The sequence below is a fragment of the Lactuca serriola genome, chromosome 3 (assembly GCF_051521515.1).
Source record: "Lactuca serriola cultivar US96UC23 chromosome 3, Lser_US96UC23_V15, whole genome shotgun sequence".
Taxonomy (NCBI): Eukaryota; Viridiplantae; Streptophyta; class Magnoliopsida; order Asterales; family Asteraceae; genus Lactuca; species Lactuca serriola.
The window spans coordinates 5,109,706-5,124,236 of NC_136410.1; the positions used below are offsets into that span (position 1 = coordinate 5,109,706).

Below are 14,531 nucleotides of genomic sequence, written 5' to 3' on the forward strand. Positions count from 1 at the left end.
ATTATAGCTGGAGGATTTCCGGAGCAGCAGCACACAGAGATTTTCCACACAGATTATCAGCAGCTACTCGTACGAGGTGAGTTACCTTCCAGTAGCAATGGGTCTACGGCCACAATGTCGGCCCACCAGCAGGAGTTGTATGTTAGATGATTGTCTTTGTGATATCATCTAGGTTTGCTACTACCTGTTATGTTATATGCTGGCATGATATGCTATATGTGATAATAGTAGAGCTTGGTTGTTAGGACCGAAGGGTAGGTCAGGCACCCCAGATATGCCTGACAGCATGTGATGATATGTTTATATGCTGGCATGATAGGTTATATGTGATAGTGGTAGTATGGGGAATAGTCCCCGAGGGTCGGTTGTTAGGACCGACGGGTAGCTCAGCACCCCAGAATGGCTTGACACGGGTCGGTCAACATCCCATAATGGCTTGACATGGGTAGGTCGGCACCCCAGAATGGCCGTAACAGGTAGGTCGGGCACCCCATAATTGCCCGGAAGTATGTATGCTATGTGATTGTATTGTATGTGGTACGATGGGGGAACTCACTAAGCTTCATGCTTATAGTTTACAGTTTTGGTTTCACGGTCAACACCCCAGAATGGCTTGACATGGGTAGGTCGGTACCCCAGAATGGTCGTACCAAGTGGGTCGGGCACCCCAGAATTGCCCGGAAGTATGTATACTATGTGATTGTATTGTATATGGTATGATGGGGGAACTCACTAAGCTTCGTGCTTATAGTTTACAGTTTTGGTTTCAGGTACCTCTTCAGTGAAGGGGAAAGAGCTGGTGCGGTAGCAGTACATCATACACACACGCATTGATTTTCCACACTTGAGATATTCTGGGATTGCACTCTAACATGTTGAAATTTTATGATTTGGGTTTTCAGACATGATATGTTGATTTACAAAATGATATATTTCTACGTAGTTTTCTTATGAATGTTTTATACTCAATGAATTAAAATGAAATTTTTGGACTCGAAATTGGGATGTTACATATAGCGACTCACATAGGGATTAACAACACGATTTTGGTTTACAGGAAGCTTACACTTCATCAGTTTTATTAAACTATAAAACTGCAAATAATTTTTCAAGTACTCAGTCTCTTTCACTTCCGGTAATAGGGTTTAAGACTACAATTTTCCTTATATAAGAAAATACCTCTTTCTCCATAATTCATCCTGTCAAGTTGCTATGGTGAAGGCAACCCAAAAGGACCATGCTACTATCAAATCAAGTACAAACCAATTATATTTATGAGCTTAGACACCTAATCCAACAATAGTAGGATCAAGTTAGGTCACGTCGGGGTTTTCGTTCTCTGTATGACCGGGCAGTTCAGTCGCCCTATTGTGTGCCCCCTCTAGCAGTTTCGGAGGCCCTTCATCGGGGGCACCGGTGGAACCTTTGGAACTCCCTTGCATGAAACTTAGATTACGTTTCGTGTGAAGCGGGGGCTTGGTTCTAGCCATCTCAACGCTGCTGCTGGAAGAGGCTTCCAACAAAGCGAATCGCCTCTTGACACATCGGAGACTCCTTGGGGACCCATAAGGGGTAGGATCCTTCTGAGAAGCACTAATAACAACAACGTCCTGTAGATTCGGATCCTCGAAGGCGCCAATAGTACTTTCTGTGCCGATGGGAGACCCATATAAAGCCCAAATTCCCCGACCAGAAACAGGGGGTGGAAGAGTCTCTACAAGGTCGACATCGCGACACTCAAGATCACCATCGAATAAACCTTGAAGAGCTTTCTCTAAGGAGATAACCTCCTCCACATCTGACAATAAAACAAAGGTAGAAACGGTTAACAAAATTACCGATTTTAAAGTACTTTACTGAGTAAAATGGGGGGGGGGGGGAGGGGGGTAAGAGAAAACAGAAGAAGAAGCCTCATACCTTCTCTTTTGATGAAAAACTCAGGCATTTTCCCACGAGCCCTCCACGGGGCTCTCATCCCGCCAGTGGCTAAGAAGCAGTCGAGCCAGTCCTCACCATTGATACTAACCTTCTCTAGTGTTGGGTCAAAAATATGGTTTATACTTTATTTTTCTAGGAAAATGTATTTTTGTGTCTTGGACCGTAAACAACTTGGTGTTTACGGTCGTATACATGTTTACAGTTATGTTTACGGCCGTAAACAGGTATACGGCCGTAAACCCATTTACGGCCCATGTTCTCCGGCCCATGTTCCCCTTGTATATATATAGGTGTTAACGGTGAGGAGTAGAGAATGATGAACAGAAGAGAACATAGGAGCTTATGTGTGTGTGTGTGTGTGAATCTCATGTAAAGGAGCATCATTCCAATCTATTCAATACATTGAAGATTCATATTACTCTTATTCTTCTTCTCTTCTATTTAATCTGACATCATCAGTTTGATTAGGATTCCGCACCATCAAACGGATCTAATTGATACACAGACAGATTTGGGACTTACAATTAGTATCAGAGCAAGGATTGTATCAGTCAATTTTGTCAGATCTGGAGCTTATTTGATCTTATTTTTGAAAGATTTTTGCTTTTTTAGATAGATCTCTGAAAATTAGGGGGGGTTTGTTTTTCGTGTTTTTCATAAAAACGGGTTTTTTATCGAGTTTTGGAGCAAAAAAGGGCAAAAATAACTGTTTTTGGTCAACAGCTGCGAGGGGTGGCGGAGTTTGCGGTCGGCGGCTAGGGTTTCAGAGTTCACAGCCCGAGGTTCACGATTTGTAGTTTGCGATCCGAGAATACGGCTCGCACGTGTTCGGTCTCGTGGTCAACAGCATCCTCGCACCTCGCATCGCATCGCCTCGCAGCAGCCTCGCCTCACAGCTACTTCCTCGCCTCGCATCTGAAAAAAAGGGGAAACGGATTTGGGGGTGCCTTTGATCGAACCCAAGACCTCTGGTTCATAAACCAAATGCTTTACCAACTCCTCCAACCACGCCTTTCTTCCTTCCCTCCCAATTTTAATTCAAAAGCACTACCTTTTGTTCCTAATTTTGGCATTTTTTACACTTTTAGCCCAAAATTCAAATTTATTTTAATTTAAAATTCCCTTTTCAACCAAATAATAATAATAATAATAATAATAATTTTAAAATAAAAAAATAAAATATAAAATAAAATAATAATAATAATAATAAATTTTCGTTTTTAATTTTGATTTTTTTTTTCTTAAAACTTTGACTTTGACTTTTAAAATTTTACCTTTGACTTTAAATTTTGACTTTCTCATTTAACTTTTAAGATTTCAAATTTAGCTTTTCGGTTTGACTTTTCAAGTTTGTCTTTTTGAGTTTGACTTTTTAAATTTGACTTTTAAGGTTGACTTTTGAGGTGTGTAGTCAAAGGGTTTGACTTTTAAGTTTTATTTTAGCTTCGAGTTGTGCTTTTAATGGCTTTTGAGGTCAACAAGGGAATTGAAGACATGAAAGACAACCGTCAAGATATGTTAAGACAAAATTTCAACATGTTCAACTACATTCCCGGAGAAACCCCGGAAGCTCAGTTGCAACGATTTACTACACTTACTACTGAGATGAATATAGCTGGGATCTTCTTGACCAAATCTGAGATAAACAAAAAGCTACTGAATTCACTTCTGAAATCGTGGGATATGAACGTAGTTGTCATCAAGAAGACAAAAGATCTCAATCGTCTTAGTATTGTTGATGTAATTGAAGAGCTTGACGCTTTGAAGTGTGAAAAACAAACCTTCCGGTCAATGAAGTTTCATGTTCTCAATCATGTGAAGTTTCATGTACACTATCTAGTGAAGATACGATTAAAATTCTTCGTGAACAAATTCATTTATTAAAAAGAGAAGTTGAGGACCTGAGATATGAAGGATATCAACTCAGAAAATGATAGAAACCCCTGAAGGCTGAATTAGAAACAAAAATAAAGGACTTTAAGAAAATTCAGCAAGACTACAGTGAAAAATGTGAACATTATGATTATATCAAGAGATTGAATGTTGAGTTAATTACTGAGCTTGATAAATTAAAAGGGCAATTTGAAATTGCAAATTTTGATTTTAAAAGGTTTGATGTATCAAGCGAAGTAGTTGCCAACATGATAGACCATTGCATGCAATTTAAACATAATCAGTCAAAGGGTTTAGGATATGATAATGTACCTCCTCTTTTTAATCATACATATCAATATCAACCTTTGTATAAAGAGGAGATTGTCAAAGAACCATTCATGGTTTATGGCAAGCCATCTGGTTTTGTTTCAGGAGGATTTATTATGTTGGAAATACTAATGTTTCTACTTCCCCTGCAGATCAATCCTTAAATCAATCCAAGCAAGTAGCTGAAGAGAGTGTGTCTGATAGTAAAGTAGCAGAATATGAGAACAAGGAGAAAACCATTGACCAAACCAACATCTCCTTGAGCTCTGAATCTGTTGCTTCGAACTCTGTTGCTTCTGATCAACCTGCCGTTGAGAAATACAGGCCACCAATTCCAGCGCAACAGAGTGCTTGTTGCAAGTGTGCATGTGGGATCAACAAGAAACGAGGCAAGGATAGGCCACCAGGGGCAGGAAGAAACAACTTCACAATAAAGAAAAGTACATGTTTTCACTGTCCGAGGGCAAGAAGGGAATGTCGGCCAAGAAGCCCAATCCAAGAGATACTCTAGTGAAATAAAGACCGGTTAGGTCAAGGTCATCTCAGAAGCCAACTACAAGTTCAAAAGCAAGTATTGAGCCACCCATCTGATCAAAAAAGAAATGGGTTAAAGCCGACTACAGATGAGTTCTGAAGGTTCACTCTCCCAAATCTTCTAATGACTGAAATATTTCATCGTCTTCTGTTTGTGATAAATAGGATATGTCATGGGAGAGAGTACCCTGCATTGATGACAAAGGTCGACCCAGTTTCAAAATGGACTGGGTTCGAAAGATCAACTGATCCCGCTCTGTGTTGGAGCAGCTATGGAGGCATATCATCGACTTCGGTTTGTTGGTAGTGGCTGTTCCAGGCACATGATAGGAGGCATCTCTCAACTGTACAATATTCAGAACTTTGTTCGAGAGTATGTGTCCTTTGCGGGAAAGGAAAAAAGGGAAGAAAAGAAGGGATCACATGGGGTTTGTGCTTAATGACATGAAGAATTTTCGGATCTGTTCTGAGATTATGCGTGCTATTCTCAGACCTTCTGGATGCAGATTCAATCGGTGAATTACGGTTTGCGTTTTCTTCTCTATACTCCTGAATTTATCTTACTGTGATTCGTTTTAAAGACAATTTTTCATTTTCTTAATAGTTTTTCGTTAGTAGGTATTATTTGGGAAGTGATAACGGGCAATCTGAATCTGCGTAACGTACCAAAATTGAATTGTCTACACTCTGTGCTCGATGCGTTGGTAGGCACGAAAGATTCTAAATGGACTTGACTAGGAAGATTTGAACTTAAGGAATTCAAGGACTTGACAAATATTGAACTAGTTAGATCCGTTTTGCCTAACAATATGACGCTCGGATAGGTTGAGCAGGGAGATATACATGGGAATCTACCGGTCACACTAAAAGAACCTGTATCTAGAACTGTGGATTCACTTTTCCTCGATGTGCGGATTCTGTCCTTAATTCCGGTATTGATGGGGTGACTGGGGAATTCCGATAAATTAGTTCTATAAAAAGTTATTTTCTTTCTTTCTGTCTGTTAGCCATATGTTGCCTCCTCTGCATGATCGAGAGATCCGACCTGGACTGTAACATATGCAATTCTATCTCTCTGCATCTTCTATCTATGCAATTCTTTCTATCTGTTAGCCATATATTGTCTCCTCTGCGTGACTCACAATCCGACCTGGTACACAGTATATGCATCATTCTTTTTCTCAATCCCTCTAAAACTTCAGTAAGTCATATGTTTCATCCTTTGCGTGATTGGAAGAGATCCGACCTGGATGTATAGCATATGCACTCTAAATCTATCTTCTCTCTTAATAATTGTTTGCTCACTCGGTGTAAGGAGTATTCTGGAAGTCCTTGATGGCTGGAGCACATCAGGAAGCGGGAAACATGTTTTAGTACAATTAAAATTGAACACTTACTGATTGTCTGTTGATCTCGCTGCTCAATTTAGGTGGACAACAATACTCCTGGTCGTTGTCAGCTAAATGGTCCCTAGGAAATTTATCTAAAAATATAGGATCAAAAATGTCTTGTCTTTCTTAGCTTGTCCAAAATTTATCACAAATTTTTCGTGTTTAAGTGGATCACAATACCGGTGATCGACCAGACATAGACATGAAGGTAGAGGTACCGATAAGTAGGGGTGTTCAAGGGGCGGTTCGGATCGGATATTAATAAAATTGTGAACCGTGACAGCGGGGCGGGTACCTTGCATGCACTAACCGAAACCGAACCGAATTGCTAAAAAAACCGAACCGAACCGAACCGTATAATGGTGGGTAACCACGGTTCGGTTCACGGGTATCCGTTAAATATAAAAAATAATAATCAATCGAAACTACTATCTTTATTTCAATCATTTTTCTATAAAAACCAAAAACTCACAAAAATAAAAATAAAAAATTCAACTCTTACACATAAAAACATACATTTTATGAATATGATCAAATATACATAGACATAAAATATACATTTGATAAATAAGTTAGACTCGATAAAAAGCATATGAACGTGATTTATGCTACTATGTGGCATTGTTTTAAAATTTCAATTTAAATCTAGAACACATCTCTCTCTCTCTCTCTCTCTCTCTCTATATATATATATATATATATATATATATATATATATATATATGTGTGTGTGTGTGTGTGTGTATGTCGGTTCGGTTTGGGTATCCACGGATATCTAAATGTAAAAACCGAAACCGACCCGTATGTACCCATTTTGTTCGGTTTCGGTTTTTTTCGATTTTGGTTTATTTCGGTTATGGTTTTTTCGGTTTCGGATTGACCGGATCGGCTCGGTTTTTCGGTTTTGCGGTTTTTTTAGACACCCCTACCGATAAGTGGGTTCAGGCTGTCTCACAACCTTGATCCCAGATATTATTCTTCTTGTTAAATTTGTTCATAGTTTTCCTCTATGCACAAATTTAAGGGGAGAATTAAAAAGAAATTTAAAAAATCAAACAAAAATCAGAAAACTAATAAATAAATAAATAAATAAATATAATGTTATATTCTGTTTTATTTATTGTTCAAGAAAATCAAAAATCAAAAAATATTTTTGTTTCTGTTTTATTTTTATTTTTTTCTTCAGAAAATATGAAAAACCCAAAAATATTGTGTGCTTAGTTTTGTTTTGTCTTGAAAAGTGAATTCAGGTGTAGATGAGACTCATGGAGACTGTATCGAAGATTTCTAAGTCAAGGCTTCATCCGTGATCATCGAAGAATTTTCATTCAAAGGAGCAAGAAATGAAGACTATTCTTTCAACATTCAATCTTTCAACCCCCAGAAGCAAGGTGAAGCAGAAATTGAAGATTATGTGAAGGATTGCATTGAAGCCTCCTCAATTAGTCTGCTGCTATCTATGAACCTGCTGAAGTGATCCAGAAGATTATTTCTCTCTAAAGTTCTCTCTGAAGATTCTCAAGCAGAAAGCACCAATTTTCAAGAATCTCTACAAGAAGCCTCCTCACCCAATGTGCGTTAAATGTCAAATTCTGAAAAATGCCCAACTGCTCAAGATGAAGTCATTTACTAAAGATTCATCAAGTTCATCTTGAAGCTGTGAAGTCATCGAAGATAAAAGTTGAAGCCAATCTCCAACTGAAGATTAATAAGAAAAGCCAACTACTTTTTAGGGGGAGCTTGTTGGGTCATTTAGAAAAGAAAGTTATAAACCAAGGGGGAGATTGTTGGATCAAAAATATGGTTTATACTTTACTTTTCTAGGAAAATGTATTTTTGTGTCTTGGACCGTAAACAGCTTGGTGTTTACGGCCGTATATGTGTTTACGGTTGTGTTTACGGTCGTAAACCCATTTACGGCCCATGTTCTCCGGCCCATGTTCCCCTTGTATATATATAGGTGTTAGGGGTGAGGAGTAGAGATTGATGAACAAAAGAGAACATAGGAGCTTATGTGTGTGTGTGTGTGAATCTCATGTAAAGGAGCATCATTCCAATCTATTCAATACATTGAAGATTCATATTCTTCTTCTTCTTCTTCTTCTCATCTATTTGATCTGACATCATCAGTTTGATTGGGATTCCGCACCATCAAACGGATCTAATTGATACACAGGCAGATTAGGGACTTACATCTAGGGCATCAGTCAGCTCTTTGTCAGCACCAGAGAGCGTTGAAGCGCGGCCACATACGCCTTAGTCCTTAAATAGCTTAGCACTACAATGTCACTATTCACCCACAAAAACTTCTCCTGCCAATTCTTTTGGATTTTTTTTTATCATGGATGAGGGTAGGGACTCCTCACCGACGAGAAAGGGTCCGAGTCCCAGACTAGGTGGAAGCATTGAAAAAGTGCTTGAACTTCGGGACAGTTGGCTGATGGCCTAGGGCACAGCAGAGAAGCTCAAAGCCCACTATCTTGTTTATGGCGATTAGGGTCAGTTCCCTTATAGAAAACCCATATTCACGAATGATCAGGTTGCAAAAGTTTGCAGTGGGCAAACGCAGACCCGCCTCGAACAAGGCAATCAGAATGCCAACCTTGCCCTCGGGGGTACTATAGAGAGATGCATCGGGAAGAGGGATTTGAACCCCATGTTCGGGGACAAACCCAAATCAGAACTAGAAGGATTCCCATTCCTCAACAGTAAGTTCCCTTCCTAAAGGACGAGCGGTAGCCATGGAAGAATAGGTCGCAAGGGTTCTTTGGAGCAAGAAAGCAAAAAAGAGAAAAGCAGAGAGTGAGGAGGAAATGCCTGGAGGAACAAAGGTTTAAATGCTACTAAAGGAGAAGTGAACCGTCTCATGATGAAACCGCTGAAGAACGGCGAATCCCTCCTGACAACCGCACAGACTAGCAATAGCAGCCCGCCACGTATCTATAAGTAGACCAGAACGACTCTGCTACGTCACTAACGCAAAAGCCTACTGGTCTAAGGGACTTGTTAACGTTACCGTATGCGGCCACGTTAAGCTTGACGGAAAGCACTGAATGGACATTATCAAGTCAGGGCCTTGGCCAAGATCCGGTCTTGGCCCAAGTAGGCCAACATCGATATGATAGCCCTTTTTCCCTCACGAGGAAAGAATATTCCTCATGATCTTCTCATTCTCTCATGACCAATTAGGTCATGACAAGGAGCCTGATGACGCCCAAAACCGACGTCACCTGACAGTTAGTTAGCGTGGGCATACTTCTCCTGGTAAGAGAGTGTCACGTCTCACTCCCACATCGGAGAGTCACCTCATTTCATTAGTAACAGGTATATAAAAGGATCTCTTCTTGCCCAAGGAAGGGATCCATCTTCTTCCCAATACAATTTACCCTAATCTCTCTCTAAGTAAGGACTAACTAGATCGTCGGAGCGACATCACAGTAGAACCCTCGGTCGTCCTTTAACGATTCTTATGTGTTGTGTTTTCATGTAAACCTTCAGGACCAACCCGTCTACAAGCAACCAGTTCCCTGCAGAGCATGTCACAACATCACATTTTCTAGCTATCACCATTTTCTCAGACAAATATATTTTTTCCTACTACGTGACCCAACTAAAGTCATCCACAGTAAAGGTTGAATGAAATGGGTTTAATTGAGTGTCATGGTGGAGAGAACAAGTATTTTATATTCAATTTATAAAAATCTAGCATTTTGTACTAATAATTTCTGTGATGCGTTCAATCTTCATTAAAATCTATCATCTCTCTTTTATATTATATTCAATTTTATTCTTTTAAGCCCTCATTCAACCCTCATTGTAGATGCCTAAGACCAACTCCAAGGCTAACACTATAAATCACGCTATTTTTATACAGAAACCCACAAAAACCATTTTCAAGTCCAACCATACACTAAAAACATATTTTAATATAATAATTATAAAAGCAAAGCTTTCTTATTATTAAATAAGTGTTAAAAAATAAATATATGTAATATTATAATGTATATATATGTTTAGTGGTGATGAATAGTTCCACACAAGTTTGCTGATTTGTTGTAGCACCACACAAAATTGCAGGCAAGTTTACAGGTCCACTGGAACAAATTGAGCCTGCAAAACACAAGTAGTTTGCAAGTCCATTAGAGTTGCTCTAAGTTAGTCATAAGTTCCACTCTAACATCTTTAACTATAATGAGTTTGTCTGTTTTTTCCCTATACATGAATTATATTTATTTTATACAAGATATATCATTATTGTGGTATTCTCTAATTCAACAATCAGATTCTCAAAGTGTGTAATAAATTGTGGGGAGATATAGGGATGAGCGTAAGCGGGTACCAGCCTCATTTGGAGAGAATCGGAACCGAAATAGGAACCGACGGTTCCTAGAAAGTTAGAACCGGAACCGGAACCGGAACCGCTCTAGGCAGTTCTTAAATGTTTGGAACCAGTCTCAGAACCGGCGGTTCCGGTTCCGGAAGCGGGTAACCCCGTTACAATAATTTTGTTATCTTTTGTCGATAAAACCGTAATTTAGTTTGATTCAAATCAAATCAATTCAGACCAAAGACGGACAAAATCGGACCATTATATTCTAAACTGGTCTAAGTAACACACACACACACACACACACACACACACACATATATATATATATATATATATATATATATATATATATATATATATATATAAACCGGTTCCGACGGGTACCCAACGTGTAAAATTCCGAAAAAATGAAAACCAGAACCGGAACCGTAACCGCTTAAGGCGGTTCCAGTTCCAAAACTGGCAGTTTCGAGACGGTTTCGGTTGCAAAAACGGATACCTGGTTCCGATGTCATCCGTAGGGAGATATATCCAATGTAAATCTGCAAGACCCATTAGAAATAATTTTTCAACGTGTCATGTTACAACGATATAATGAATTAATGATCGGATCTCTCCTTAATAACTAACGGTGATCCCATTCCTAATCTCTTCGATATGACCATTGACCTCTATGAAATTGATTATTCTTACAATCAAATCTGCAGCAAGTTTCCGTTATCCAATTAACTTCCGCATCTTCAATCATGCACCGAACTATATCCAAATCTTTCAAATACATTCCACGTTAACCATTGAATACACCCTACATTAATCGAGCAAAAAAGTTAAATTCGGTATGTAATAGATCGATAACAATATTTCGAAGTGTAAAAATCTACATCCTGAACATCGACTTGAATGGTGATGAACACAGGTTTGTGTGCCAATTGCGAACGACCTTTTGTGGGCTGATTATGTGATTGACTGGAACTCTTCATAAAAATCAATGGAGACAACCTTTGCTTATTTATTCATCAAACAATAATTATTTCCTCTAGTTTAACATGGCAATTTCCGGCCAAGAAAAAATGACGATGATAGAAGAGAGAAGAGTGGGCGATGAGGGGCTTGCCGGCAACTTTCTTCAAAGTTTCTATCTATAGAACGCCTCGTCGCCACCAAAGCGCTTCACCCATTCGCATCTCAATTCTCAAGGCTATCGGCAAACTTAACTCAGGGAGGTTAGCAACGACAAGATTATTTTTATGTTTTTTTAATATAAAATTAAGTTCTAAATTACTTTCACCATGTTTTAGTAAATATTTTGTAAATACGTTAATATATTTTCCAGTCATTATTATTTAGTAAAAAAAATCCATGCATATAATAAAAGTAGATTTAAACTTGATTAAAATGTGGCAGGTATTATCATTCCTTAAGATTCAGTAGGGTTGTTCACCATTTGGATAAAACCGAATTGTCCAATTGGACTATTTGGTTTGGATATTCGGATTTTTGGATTGGTTTTCAACAAAACCGAATTATTATTTTGGATTTCGGATTGATTTTGGTTTATAAAATAAGAACCGAATAAACATTTATTATTTATAATATATATCTATAGTTATCTATTGATTTTGTAATTTGTTTTTTCATATAGGTTCAAAACATTTCACCCGATAAAAAAACATCAATATGTATTATCTCTCAAAAGTTTTTTATCTATAAAATATTTAACTATAATATATCTGCTTAGTAGTTGTTTGTATGTAAATTTCAAATCACAACTAAATAAATTTTTTCGTTTCTTGTGTAAAATTGGGTAATATTATAATTATATGTCTTTTTAAAATATTTCGGTTTTTGAAAACCGAATTATAAACACCGATCCAACCGAATTGTAATTGGATCGAATCGGATCAGATTTGAATTTAGTTTAAGACTATTCGGATCCATGTTTTGAAAACCGAAATAAATTTGGATTCACTTGATTGGATCGGATCAAACCGATCCATCCAAACGAACACCCCTAAGGTTCAGGTTCAAGAGACATAAATAGATTTAAGCGCACTTTAAGAATATATTGTATTTGCCGTTCAAAAATAATAATAATAAAATAAAAAAAATCTAAACCTAACAATATAAACTGATGATACATTTATTTCATTGTATAAGCTGACAAAACCCATATACCACTTTGTTTAAATCTTAGACAACTTCTTGTAATTAACGATTTATGATTATAGAACTCATCTAAAAAAATCTAAAACATTTTGTCTTCTTGTCGAATGTTATTTTATAAAATAAATAACGAAATATATTAGTTCTGTTGTGGTTAATCTGTAATTGCGGATAAGAGCAATTAGATACAGTGTCGTTTTCCATGTAACATACATATAGTCCAAGAGTGTGTACAAAGTAATGTTAAAGTCATAAAAGGACTCATTTCCTAATTTGATTATTATTAATTATTTTTGATAATTTTATAACTATAATTTATTACCTTTTTCATATTTTGATATAGATTTTTTAGAGATCAATTATTAAGGATTATAAGTTGGTTTAACCATATTAATTACATTTTAACTTTTATTTTTTTAAAATTTTATGCTTTGGGTCATGAACTCATGATACGTTAGCGTATGGGACTCATTACTCATCCATTCAATGTTTATTTTTCAGACCCATCGTGGCCATGATGATGATATGTTAATGCTTTTAAAATAAGAGAACACGAGCCATGTTTTTGGACGTGAAGAATTTTGCCTTATCTCTTGTTTATGGTTTGGAAATGTTACGCTGATAGAAAGTTGTTAACAACGTTTTTAAGACTCTATGCTTTTCCCATGTCGACTCCTTTTGATCCCTTGTATATTATTGATTTACTTGGGTTCTTCAATAGCCCATGATTCTATGAAATATCATATGAGGATATGACGTACATGTGTATTTTATTTGCATGTTGGAGCCAATATTTAAAAGAAGTCAAATTAATTTGTTGGCACCATGGAACCTTTTGGTTGCATATTCTTTAGAGGCCTGGAACATTTATTATTTTAATAAACTAGTTTTTGATTTGTGGGTTGTTTTTGTTTTACTATAAAGAACTCTTTATTGCTAATTAGACCATTCTCCCAATCAAATGGTTGGTTGGTTGCTATATTTGAATTTAAAAAAAAAATAAATAAATAAAATAATCTTTTAAAACCCACGACTAGGTTGCTCCACCGAACTTCAATCGCCTTTTTCATTTCCTTTTTTTATTTATTTGTTATAATTCTTTTGCACTTTCAACATTGATATATTTTGTCTACAAATACACACTAAAATATAAAACACACTAAAATACATAAAATAATTTTGTCTACAAATAAAGACCAATATCAATATATTTTAAGATTTTTTTTAATTTTTTTTATATTATCTATATAATCTTAAAAATAGTAGAAAAAGTTGGATTATAAATTGAAAATGGTATAATCTTTAGATTGTATAATATAATAAAAATTAGTTATAAATAATATAAAATTTTGGTTTGGGTTGAGTTGTGTGAAAAATTAGTTTAGTTGGATTGTGTAGGTGCAAAAGGAGAGAAATTATTTTTTTAATTGATATTTGGATTGGTTTTGATTGTGAATAAGAGTAGTCTTAGGGATCTATGATGATTATTTATATGGAAATATACATGTAGCTACATGCAGTCAACGTGGTTAGGCTAGCTAGAGGATCCTAAATATAAACTTGAGAGCAAGGATAAGAAAATAACACTAAAAGCTGCAAAAAAGAACGACAATGATATGATTGTGTACAATGTCCATGGACTACTATAAGTTTTTTAAGGTAAACTAAGTTCAAATTATTCTTAAATATTAATAAATATGAATTATAATGGAAATTGGTCGGTAAATGGTTATCATTGTATGACTTTATAATATAATTTGGATATAGGAGAAGTTTTACAAAATAGCTCTTGAGTTTGGAAGACCGAATAACAAGATCATCCTAAGGGTACAACGGTGGCAACCTTAACTTACATTTCGATCGAATTCATTTTTGTCATTTGTATGTCCATGCATGCATCTTTTGATATTAACATTATCTATTAAATTAAATAAAGAGCTAAAATGACAACAACAACGAAGATGATGATGATG

The 14,531-nt window shown here is 36.6% G+C and overlaps 1 long non-coding RNA gene across 1 annotated transcript; it reads right to left on the reverse strand.

The window, feature by feature from the left end:
- Positions 1-10,000: 10,000 nt before the first annotated feature.
- On the reverse strand, positions 10,001-11,580 carry LOC145094240 (uncharacterized). Its single transcript, XR_013703235.1, has 2 exons — positions 10,895-11,580; positions 10,001-10,175 (listed from the first exon to the last, which is right to left on the reverse strand). It is a non-coding gene; the product is annotated as an uncharacterized LOC145094240 (long non-coding RNA).
- Positions 11,581-14,531: the final 2,951 nt, after the last annotated feature.